Source organism: Lepisma saccharinum, chromosome 29 (assembly GCF_977018435.1).
Source record: "Lepisma saccharinum chromosome 29, izLepSacc3.1, whole genome shotgun sequence".
Lineage (NCBI taxonomy): Eukaryota > Metazoa > Arthropoda > Insecta > Zygentoma > Lepismatidae > Lepisma > Lepisma saccharinum.
In genome coordinates this window covers 9,429,843-9,442,354 of record NC_139257.1, presented here as the reverse complement: position 1 = coordinate 9,442,354, position 12,512 = coordinate 9,429,843, and positions in this window count along the sequence as shown.

The window sequence follows — 12,512 nt, the reverse complement described above, 5'->3', positions numbered from 1 at the left end:
ATTTTAAAGTTTTTTTACCTTTTTGGAATGGACTTATCTTTCTAAAAGGACAAAGTAAATTGATTATTATGTAAATTATTCGCTATGATTTGCCGAATCTTGAAATATTTTAACGAATGTCCTATTTAAGTACAAAGAAAATGTTGTACATGTATCAAAGACGAAGCCAAATGTATGCATCAATCTTTGGACAAGGTATGAAATATTCCATGCATTGAAACTACGATATTTTACTGCTACAGAATGTACAGTGTTATTACTACTGTCAGTGTTATTGTTAAAAATGGTTTGAGATTTGAATCTTGAAGTTTATGTAAATGTTCCTTAATGAAGAAACGTTAATGACTGATCTGAAAATTCGGTGGGCAGAATGGCTAACAGGAGTATCCCATACCAATGTTCACAATACCAAAAACTTATGTACACATGTGCACATTTTATTTTGCACAATTTGAATAGTAAAAATTGTATCTTGGCTGTCATGTTAAATATACCTAACCAGATACACATAACAATATTGCTCCAAGATATAGATTTATATCAATATTATTACATTAATAAAATAGTACTAAAATTACACTAACTTCCTGGTGTAGTTACGTTCACTAAACACACAATTCATAATTATATGTAACATATTAATAATAAATACAGGTTAGAAGTGTTAGTGATTAATTACACACTTATCGTTTGTACGTAGTAACACAACAACAACGTGGGCATGTTAGGTGGTACTCTATGCACGTCAACATGCTCTCGGGTGTTGCAATTTGTGTCTTTTGAGTAGGTTCGGTTCGTTACGTTTGATCGCTTTCTTGCTTCCGTACTTTTCTTCCCCTTCTGCGCGGGAAAATAATGTGGAACGAGGTTCACAATAGTTAAGAGGGAGATCACACGTGCAATTATTTCTAATTCTAATTTTCTAATTTTCCGTCGTTTTGCTACCATTTTAGCTAATCACGACAATGAGAAATTAGGTACTCGTATAATCCATGAAGTGATACTTGAAAAGAAATATGCAGGACAAGACCAGGGCTTCAAGCCGAAATCCTCGTTTATTTGGCGACTTACAGAATCCACTTATCAATACATACTTTCGCATACATTATTTCTTTGTTACTTTAAAAGGCATATATTACTTTCCCCTAAAATTATCTTACTCCCACATTCGTTTCCAGTGTTCTTAACCCGTTTCTCAGCCTGTTGTGAAACTTGTCAAAATCATGATACACTCGAAAATGAGTTTTCAAAATACTACAACGTATCTCTGTATTGTGTATTAATTGGGTTTATTTTACTTCGCTTTTTCTTCCACTTTTGGCAAATCGCGAAGATGAGAATGAGTGACGTGATGAAATTGCTAGAGGGACTCTCTCAAAGAACACCCAGGACCTGTAGCGTCGTAGCGTGCAGTGCTAACCACTCCATCACAGAGATCTGCAATATTCTGTCTGAATAATTTGAATGTTTTACATTCGAGTATAATATGTTTTATATATAGCATGTGTAAATGCTCTGACGCTCTGATAGCACTGTAATGATCAGTGGATGCAAATATAACAAATTAAAAAAGTTATATAGGCAATATAATACAGGTTGGCAACAATGGATTATTCTGCAGGTTCAGATCAGAATGCGCACCTCCTCTATATTGCCACCCCCTGGGGTTATGCGCGAACGACGATGCGCGGATTCAAACAAAAGCGCAACATTTCCAGCCTGCTACCTTGAGGTCTGTGGTGATGAACATGTGTATGTTTTCATCGCTTATGGATTTGGAGATATATTGATGTATTGGTTCCTCACGTCATAAAACTCAAAATTAATGGGTTCTTAACGACTATGTTTCGAATGAAGCCTCCTGAGTACATCCCGTATGTTTTAACAATAGCTCCCCTTCTAAGGCGACTATTCCACCACTTCTAGTGACTCTTTTTAATGTATTCCACTCCGATACATTTTTTTTGCACTGACTGAAAATTTCTATTTTTTCTGAAATATAAATATGATATCCTGTGTTAGTTGTTTTTTTTTTTTTTCAGAAGAAAACTGAACCAAAAAGAAATTATTTCTAATACCCCTATATTTAGGCTCGCTTTAGACGAAAGCATTTTCCTTAGAATTTTTTCAATACGAGTTATGCCATGATCAAAATGTTACCGTGTAAAGTGAGAAATATTTTGGCATTTCAGATGCCATTGCATAAGCGACCTCTAGGTCACGAGTGAAGATGTAATGACGCTTACAACGCATGCATACTTTACAACGTTTTCTGTACACGTATGGAAGAATATTTTAGTTTTTTCAATTGTAAACACCGTGCACTCCCATATATATGGGTAAGTAGATATGCCTTTCGTGCTGTATGAATTACAGGAGAGGCGGGGGCTTGTTTGCAACTCTTTTAAAATTTTCAACTTCAAAAAATTGTATAATTTTTGCTTTTCAACATACGTCAACGAAACTTTGTAGTTGAAAGGCGGGATACATTTCACTTGCACAGGAATTTTAGAATCTCGACACTCATGTATTTTTCTTGGAAATTTAAAATTTCCAAACTCCTAACTTTCGTTGCAACTTGCCCATATGCGGGGCAAGTTGCAACAGTGGATGGGGCATATTGCAACACATGGAAACATAAATGTAAGCAAGAACGTAAATCTTAATTTTTTTATCAAATGATACAAAAAACGATATGAATATTATGTTAGAAACAGTTCAACATGTGCTGACATTGTAACAATATTTTAAACTTCAAGTAGGCCTAGACCTAAATGTAGCATATTTGTGGTCTAAAAATGTAGATAAAGGAGTATACAAACAAAACCAAAAAAACACTTTCTTTAATCTGAGAAACAATGATGACAGACATAAAACGCATCTTCTTTCGCACATTTCTTGAAATGTGCCCACCCGTCACACTCTATACACTGTACCCACCCCCTTCCATCATCTTCATATGCCTGGTGGAACTTACCCCTCACCCACTTTACTTAACAAAAGGGCGAAAATGTCTTCAACATGAATCTCATTGTAAACATGTCAGTTATTCTTTTACAGGTGAAAGGACATGTGTATTATTAATAGCAACATAGTCAACGACAGTTACTTATCCTAGTCGCAGGTCACTTCAAAATAAATTCTTCAAATTTTACTCACCTGGTCTGAAAACAACAATTCTTCTTTCCTGTAACTGTTTGTTATCAGCTCGCGTGAACCAACAATCTAGAACGTTTCTTCCTCCACAAAATGCTCATGCGCGAAAGGCAAGTTCGTTCTCGTAACTCTTCACGTTGAGGAGATATTAACAGTGTTGCAACCTACTCCTGTTGCAACTAGCCTCCGCTTCCCCTACATTGTGATATCAAACGTTAACCGAAATGTTCCATGAAATGTTTCCGTGTGTAAAGTACTACCTACTATAAGATTTTTGGAAGCATTTACATAGCATTTGGGCTAGCAAATGCTTTCGTCTAAAGCCAGCCTTAGAGTGACTACATGCTATGCCAATCACTGTGAAAATAAAAGTATTACGTGTTTATTTCCCAACAAGATTGAAGGAACTATAGACGTAAGCAATACGTTGACACGCAATTAGCCGATTCATGTAATCAGGAAAAACATGCGCATTACTGCGATTTACCAACATTGTCGCCATATCTACACTAGATCAGGTCGGGAAAAACTTGCTCTTCTAGTTCCTGCACCTAGTAAAAGTGAAAAAACGAGTTTATGTGTTCTTTTGGTATGCTACGAGTATTGGTATTTGTGGTATTACTGGGACAACAAATGAAGAGCTCATATGATTAACAGACCCGATTTGGCTACACTTAAAACTATGCCAAGATGCCCATATGGCTCAATTGCCCAAGTGTGCTATGCTGTCAATCCCAAGAATCCTGAATTCTAGTGTACAAATGAAGAACCCTCAATAGATTAATTTGGCTACACTTAAAATTAAGTCAAGTTGTCCATATGATCTTATTGCTTACACTGTGCTACTCTGTCAAAATCCCAAGAATCCTGAATTCTAGTGTACAAATGATGAAGCCTGAACAGAATAATTTGGCCATGTGTGCAAAAGCTGAATCTGTGAGATTGTGTTCCATAAGCTTGTCAAAAATATGCCCCTCTTGATATTGTTTTGGCTACACTTAAAACTAAGCCAAAATGCTTATAAGAGCTACCCACACTCACCCACATCCACCCATGCACACACATATTTACTTCCGGTCCACTTCCGGTCCACTTCCCGTCCACTTCCGGTTTACTTCCGGTTTAAGTTCAGAGTATTAATATGTTAACCTGAATATTTTAATTGGACAACAGGCTCAACTTGCATATCTAGTACTAAGACAATGTAATATGCAGAGGTTTTCTAGAATTGCTCTGTGACTCTCTCATTTCTTACATCATAAACATATGATTTTTCACCTATAAGAATAACACTACATATAGTGTCATCAGGGAGTGTATCATGGAATTCACAGATAATTTTAATGTTTGTCCTGTCATTAACCACAACTTGTTTCCTTTTTGAGGTGTTGATAACAAACATGGGTCTCTGTGCTTTGAATTCATCTGATGAGTAATACATGTCTGTATTCCGGGTTGTAACCCTTTTGTATGCTGTATATGCGTCGTATAATTTAAGAAAATCATCCTTGGACATGTTTAAATTATAATTTTCTCTGGGGAACACCTCATTTCTGCCATTTTTAAGATATATGTTCTTGATGTTGCAGCTATCAAACTTACTTGAATTTTTTTCTTGGTTATTGTGTCTTCCAGTCTGAAACAGTACCACTACAAAATCTGGCATGTCATATTGTATACTGGAGAATGAGTTTGTAGCATCAAATTCATAATAGCTACCAGTGGCAGGCTTCTGCACACATTGATATGTATAAAATTGTAAAGGCACCTGTGGATTTTTTAGTATATCAGCTTTGTATTTAAGAGCATAACTAGCTTTATATTCAACTACTGGGATTCTTAGCTCCATAGTCTGAATAAGGCACTTGCCTTCATCAGGTAGAGTATTAGGCAGAGCTGCCCCAGTAGAGTTTAATGAACTGTACCTCATCAAAGCATTATTATCATTGGCAGCTCTTCTAAATGTAATTCTTAAACCACCCTTCCACATAATATCTTTGTAATCTGAGAAGAATCCTGGCAACAGGCGCATAGGGAACAGTACTGTGTGACTCTTAGATATTATTTTATCACCAGCCTCAAATCCACCTATTTTGTAGTAAGAAGCCTCGGTCTTGGATAATTTTAGTGTGGCAAAAGCTGTAGAAGTAATACCAGGGTAATCTATAACAACACCATGTTTTCTGATCTCAATTTCAGAGAACATATGTGGCACAAAATTGTCTACCAATCTTATATTTGAGTTAGCCGGATAATCTGTACCATCGAGCTTTACAACATCAAATTTGATGTATAGGTCTGCTCTGTGAGGGTGTATAAAGCCATCTCCTACATCAAGATCAACCTCAATCTCTGTGTTGGCTTGATTTAAATTTGCAAAGGTCCTCCGGTTTGGGGGGAATGATTGTAGCTCATAACTCTCAATATTTTCCATTTTTTTTGTATGTATTCTAATTTAAATATTAATTTCTAGGATAGCAGTTGTTGTGGCTCCAGCAAAATCAACTAATTCTTCTTTTTCATGAGTGACCATCAAATCAATATAATCTATTCTATTATGGCACACAGGAAAATATAATGTTGGTGATGGAGTGTAGATGATTGGCTCCATAAATTCAGTGTTAGGTTTGAATGTTGCAATGATGCCAGTTTGTTTGTGAGTGCCTATGCCATCTGATTTGGTGATCATACCCCAAGCCACATTACAGTGAATATTTAGAGTTTCTATGGCTAAGAATTTAGGTATATTAATAGCAGTGTGTTTGATGGCTCCTTCAAGTTTTGTGTTGTTCTGGAAGCCCAATAGCTCTCCTATAGTACCCAGATCTACTGTCTCTGTAGCAGACGCAATCTCTACTCTGTGAGTGACAGAATTTTGAGTTAACACTACACCTCTGGGTAACTGAGCATTTAAAGTAGGCAGATTATACTGCCCTGGAGTGATGACAATGTTTCGGTCACCAACTGCAATCTTGTTGTTGTGGTGTGTAATATTAGGGATCAAGTACTTGCCATAAAATGCTCTGAGAGCTATTGTTTTGGGATATACTATATCATCATGTAATCTGAGTTTCAATATTGAATTTTGGCTGGTGAGATGGAATACTCCCATGATGCTTCAGATACCACAAGGCTTTTTGAAAATTTTCAATTGATGGTTTATTTATTTGAGACAGATATCTAAGAACAGATAAACACAGATGTCCACAATTAACATCTTATAAAATTTTGAACACGGTCATAATTGTAATAAAGATTAGCTGATTTTAGATATTTTACTAAATTCTCAGGTGGAATACCTCCAAATGAATCAAACACAAATGCCTCATTGTTTAAATATTTAAGATAACAGATCCAATGAGTGCCCGGATTTTTGTACTTATCCAAATTAACTATGCCACACTCTTTGTTGAGTGGTTGTTCTGGTAAAGAATCAGACATGTACACACCTCTAAAAATTTTGATGCCCAGTGGTTTGATTAAAGCTTCAATATCTTGGTTTGTAAGCGGCTCTTGTTTCTTTTTAAACTTATTCATGGCTCTCTTAACACCTTTGCCTTGTATCTCTATGGCCAGATTATGGCGCTTCAGTTCATCTAATTCTGCCTTATTCTTTTTGGCATCTATTACTGTTTTTGCTATAGCAGCTGATCCCCCAGCCAAGCTGCCAACAGCCCCCAAAGCTGCTAAGATGGCCGGGATACTATATATAAAGCCACCTACATGTGATTAATTCTAGATTGCTGTAATTTTTTTAATTGAGGGGTACTAAGTAATAATTTCATACCATAGCCCTTGGCAAGACAAGAATTTTTTTTCATGCGCTGCTTTTTGGTTAGAAGACTATCAATAGTTTTAAGATTTTTAAGACCTGCATAAGGTATCTGATACATAACACCCTTGGCCTTCATCCTAGGTTTATTATGTACATATTCTATGTTTACATAGCTTAATTAAGTGGCTTAAATTTATTTAATCTATTACAACCCCCACCCCAGTTTTTGTTTGGTGTTCATAGCTATGGTGGTCCCCAATGCTGCTATTCTCTCACTTAAAGAAGCATCTCTGCTTACAAATCTACCAAATGCAGCATCTTCTAATTTTTTGTCTGCCACATGTCTCCTATCAAGATCAGTATGTGTGTTGTATGCTATGTCATAGTCTCTACAAGCAGCATCTAGGGGATTAACACCAGGGTCACCTCTGTTTAATCTATGGTCCAATTTTGTACCGGGACCACAATACTGATAGCCTGGTATGTGTAGCTCAAATGGCAGCTTGTTTATGATGTTATTAACCAGCCCCGACCCTCAGAGATATTCCAAAATTTAGGTGGTAGAGTATTAATAATTTTTATAAGATATCCAATACCCTTAGTGTCATTCACTATAAAATTAGACAATTTGGTGCTTATCATGCCCATATTTCCAACCTTTTCATTTTAAAAATTGTGGTTACCAGCATTTTCTTCCCCAGCTATCACCAGCAACCTATCTACAAGTTTCCTGACATCATCAACCCACACAAATTCTTTAGGCAGGGTGTTGTATTGTTTTGAATCCACTACCTGTCTTGATCTGTGACCATATGGGCTTGATTAAGTTGTTGTATTTTGCTCCACTGCTAGACTTGACTCTTTTTTTGTGTGGGATCATTGTTCTGGTATAGAGCATCTGATTTTATTAATATTTCTTTGTAATGCTCATAATCTTGATCTGTATAGTTGCCAGGTCTCTTCCTAGTCATCAGTTCCCACAATCCAGGTGTTCCAGGATACTTAACAAAACCACCTCTTTCTCCAAGATGAGATTCTCAATACACAATTACATCATCTCCCATAAATGTTACTCTAAAATTGCCAATTCTATGTATGATGCTACCATCAACCTCTGTGTCAGCATGTAAACCAAAAACCTCATCTTTGTTGTCTTTAGGTGTGCTTAAATATTTTTGAGCAAGAAGACCCAATTCAATAGGATCCTGACTAGATTCAATTCTTCGAGGACCAACAGGACTAGGTGTATGAATACTAGAAAGTGGGGTGATTGGATAATCTAATATGTTCCTAGCAGCTACAGGTACAAGCTCTGTGATCAAATTTTGATTTTGCTCTGTAACAGTTTTGATATTTTTACCTAATTCACTAATAGCATCAATAATAGGTTGTTCTGTTTGCTTGTGTTGTTCATAGATTCCTCGGTTCTCTGATTTCCATCCCCTAAATCTTTTTACAAGATAATCTCTTAATTTAAGATCATCAATGATTGGCCTTTTCATGGTTATTTATATATGTTTCAATGTCTAGAAAATTGTTAATTTTATTTCTATATTTACCACTATTAGGTTTCCTTGTTATATCAATTGTGACAAACCCATAGCTGTCCTGGTTCCAGCACCTACTGCAAAACTTAGAAAAATCATTGTAGCTCAAGTCACCACCTACATATTCATCATGTATGTGTTTGAGGTTGGTATGATCTTGATGAAACACACATATAAAATTGCTGTTGTCTCGGATCAGCTGTTTTGGTATTTTTGAAAAAGTTTGTGCCAGGTAGAAGCAATCTATATTTTTGTGTCGGCCCTGTGTAAAAAAATTCTAACCTTGTTTTGATTATCCAGTATAATGTCATCAAACACAACAACAGAGTTATCAAGACAGTCATGGAGTGGCTTAACATCTGATTCAAAAGTGGCTATATCCAGTCCATCATATAGCTTCATCAGCTGCTGATATTTTAATTGTTCCAAGCTCTTAGAGAAAACATAAAAGTGCCTGTTTTTCCAGTCTAACCAGTTGGAGGCCAATAAAAAATTATCAATCATTAGTGTAGTTTTACCACAAGCTGATGGCCCAACAATAAGAAATCTAATATTATCAGGCAGCAGCTTGCCATTTCTCTTAATCTGCTTTTCAGGATCTGGTAGTCTCTTTATAACATCCCAGGTGTTCATAGTATCTATCACTTTGTCTGCCTCGATCCAGCTGTGTTCTTGGAGACCTAGCCATTTGACCAGTATCTTGTTGCCTTTTCTGCGGATGAATTTTTCTTTGAGATATGTGTCAGGCTGTTTAGTTTTGCTGAGTTCTTCTTCATAGAACCTGCCTTTGAGAATTTCTCCTCGATGGTCTTTTATTATATATGTGTTACGGGTCCCAGGTTTAACTTGAACCACTGTAAATAATTCAGTGATCCAGTTTCTGGTAAAGCCTCCTTTGAATATGTGCTTATATTTGCTGATTCTTACTTGATCACCTACCTTGTATTTGGCTTTTCTTGTTGTTGGCTGGTATCTAGGATAATAAACAGTACTGATCAATTTTTGCTCATCAGATGAAGTTACATCAGAGGGCCTCATGTTGATTGTGGTGTGGACCGAGTTGTTATATCTATCTAGAAGTTCTGGTAGGATTGTAAGCCATTTATAATTACCTTGAAGGGTAAATTGTTTATACAAATGATGTTTTAGGGTTCTGTTGAATCTTTCTACAATAGAGGCCTTGAGATCACTGTAACTCGAGTAATGTTGTATTGACTGGCTTTTAATAAATTGTTGGAACACCAAATTATAGAATTCTTTGCCATTATCTGTTTGTAGATAGCGCGATGATCTTCCACTCTGATTAATAATTGTCCTGAAGGCTTCTGTAACACATTTTCCAGTTTTAGATTTGAGCGGCAAAGCCCAGGCAAATTTTGAAAATGTATCTATAACAGTAAGTATATACTTGTATCCTTTGTTGACCTTGTCTAAGTTTTTCAGCTGTCCACTTGCCATCTCAACCAAGTCACACTGCCATAAATCATCTATCCTTTTTGTGACTACTGGCAGTCTCTTATAATTATGTCTGGCTTGTCTGTGTAATTCATCAACAATAATTTGTCTAGACATAGTATGTAAACAAGAATATTGCAACTATAGGATGTTCAGCAGCTGATACTACAGGATTTTCTAAATATAATTTATCTCCTATTTGTATATTAAATTCCAAAAAACCATCATCTTCAGCATAAGATGTTTCTAATGTATTGGGGTCTGTAAAATCCTCTAACTCTACACTGGTGACCTTTGGTTTGTTGTCAGCATTAGTTATTGATAAGGTAGGTGTGCCTGTGTTGTAGCCAATATTTGATCTTGATTGGTCTAAGTGTGCCCCCAACAAAAAACTGGTAATAAAATTGTGCAGGGGACAGCATATATATTTTGCCACCTGGTGTAAATGGTGAATCATATTCTTTGTTGGGGATACTGTACAATTCAAGAATTACTGTATGTTTAGGATTCTCGATTAGGCCAGTTATTTCTTTTTCTGCTGTAAGCAATCTACTCGTTACAGATTCAAGGTGCTCATTGATAGTCCTAACAATCTCATCGTGCCCTGGTTTAATTCTTATGTCTACAGCAAGTTTTTTGTATTGTTGCACAATTTCTTGAAGCTGGGTGGCAAAAACAGACACATCATTTGCTTGGTTGGATTCCATAGTCCCTAGCTGTTGCTTGATGTTGGCTACAATTTGCTGTAGATTTTCAACAACTGCCAATTTTGAATTTTGAGCAGTAAGATCATGGAATTGTCTTCTGATATCCTCAAACAAAGCATAAAGTTCATTAATATGTTGATTGGTTGGTAGAGTGGCCACTGTCTGAGTAAGTTGTTTGATCTCTGTCTGGATATTCTTGATATCTTCTGATTTCAATATGCGATTCACTGCTCTTTTAATATTTTTAAGTTCTTGTGATGTAGGCAGATTTGCTACAGTATTCTGCAAAGATTCAAGTGCCAATTTCACATCATTTAATTCAGAAGCATCAGCCACACTACGCATAGCATCTTGGAGCAGGGTTATGTCTGCCTGGGTAGGTGTGGATTGTTGTAAAATTTCAAGCTTTGTTTGGATATCATCGATCAAGTGATGAAAATGAGATAGCTCAGATTCAGTGTTGAGGTTTTCAAGTTTGGTGATCTGTTGCTGAACACTGACAAGGGTGTCTACAATACCAGGCAGGCGAGATTCTAGAGTTTCTTGTACATTTGTCAGATCACTTTGCACTGCTGCTATGGTACCCTCAAGGTGGGTTATGGTACTCTGAATTTTTCCAAAATCTTCATATGTTTCAAGTTGCAGCTTGATGTTGGCAACACTACGAGTGATAGCACTCAGAGCATCAGAAGATGGTAGGTTGTTCATAAAATTCTCAAGTGTCTCAATTTTTTCTTTAACCTCGGCTATGGCATTGTTCAAGGGGTCCAGATTAGGTATCTGTAGTGATTGAATCTGTTCCTTTAGAGTTGAAATTACTAGATCAAAATCTTCTGTGACTTTATGCTTTTGACAATTGTTTGGAGCTGTGTCTGGACATTATTAATCTGTTCTTCTAATTGTTGTTTCAATTGCTCAGAGTTGGTAGCCTGAATCTTTAATTTTGCTTGAAGAGATGCTACAGCTTCCTCTAAACTTTGAAAATTATCCAATGTAGCCAAGTCAGTATATTTTTGAAGCAGCAATTTGAGTTCTGAATCAATTTTAAGAAGAGGGTCCATGCATTGTGACTGTAAATTTGTAATTTCTAGTTGAAGACTGGCATTGAGTGTGGTTTGTAAAGCTTGTTAATCACTTCTTCATTTTTTGACTCTGACATCAAGCATCAGAATCTCATCACTGTGATCTTCATGCCTTGTATGGCCAAATATATCATTAGGCATTTTTTTGTTTTAGTTGTTATTTATTATAAAATATCTAATTCTTAATTCTATATAAAAAGGTATAAGCTTGTCATAGTATCCTGGGACCTCAATATATAAACAATCACCGACAGAAACAGTATATACAGTGCCAGAAACCATGTTTGAGTGGTTAATCCTGTAAATATTTTTGCCTACTGAAACCTTGACATTGCCCTCGGGAGTTGTAATAAATTGTAATTGACCACCTACAGGTAACTGGTAATGATTTAAATTATTGTTAAATATGTATAATGTTTTACCTGTTTTATCATCAACATCTGTAAGTATGCTGTTCAGATGAATAATTAACAAACCACTTAGTTTAGATATCATAGATTGTATATCAGAAGAGGGTGCTGGTGTTGGCAGGTCCATAATAGCCTGTTTTTTTGGACCCAAATAAGTTCATCGGCATGTTTATTGATTTCAAATCATGCTCTGTAATTGGGCATTGATTACCACTTTTCAAGTCACAATGACCCCATGGTAGAGTATGTATGCCACATGACAAAATACATCTCTTATCATCATGTGGGTCCAGAGCCACTTTTCTTACAACATTTGTAGTCAACAAGTGATCCACACTCTGAATTCTGCATTCTGATGTTCTCATTAAACTCTGTGATTT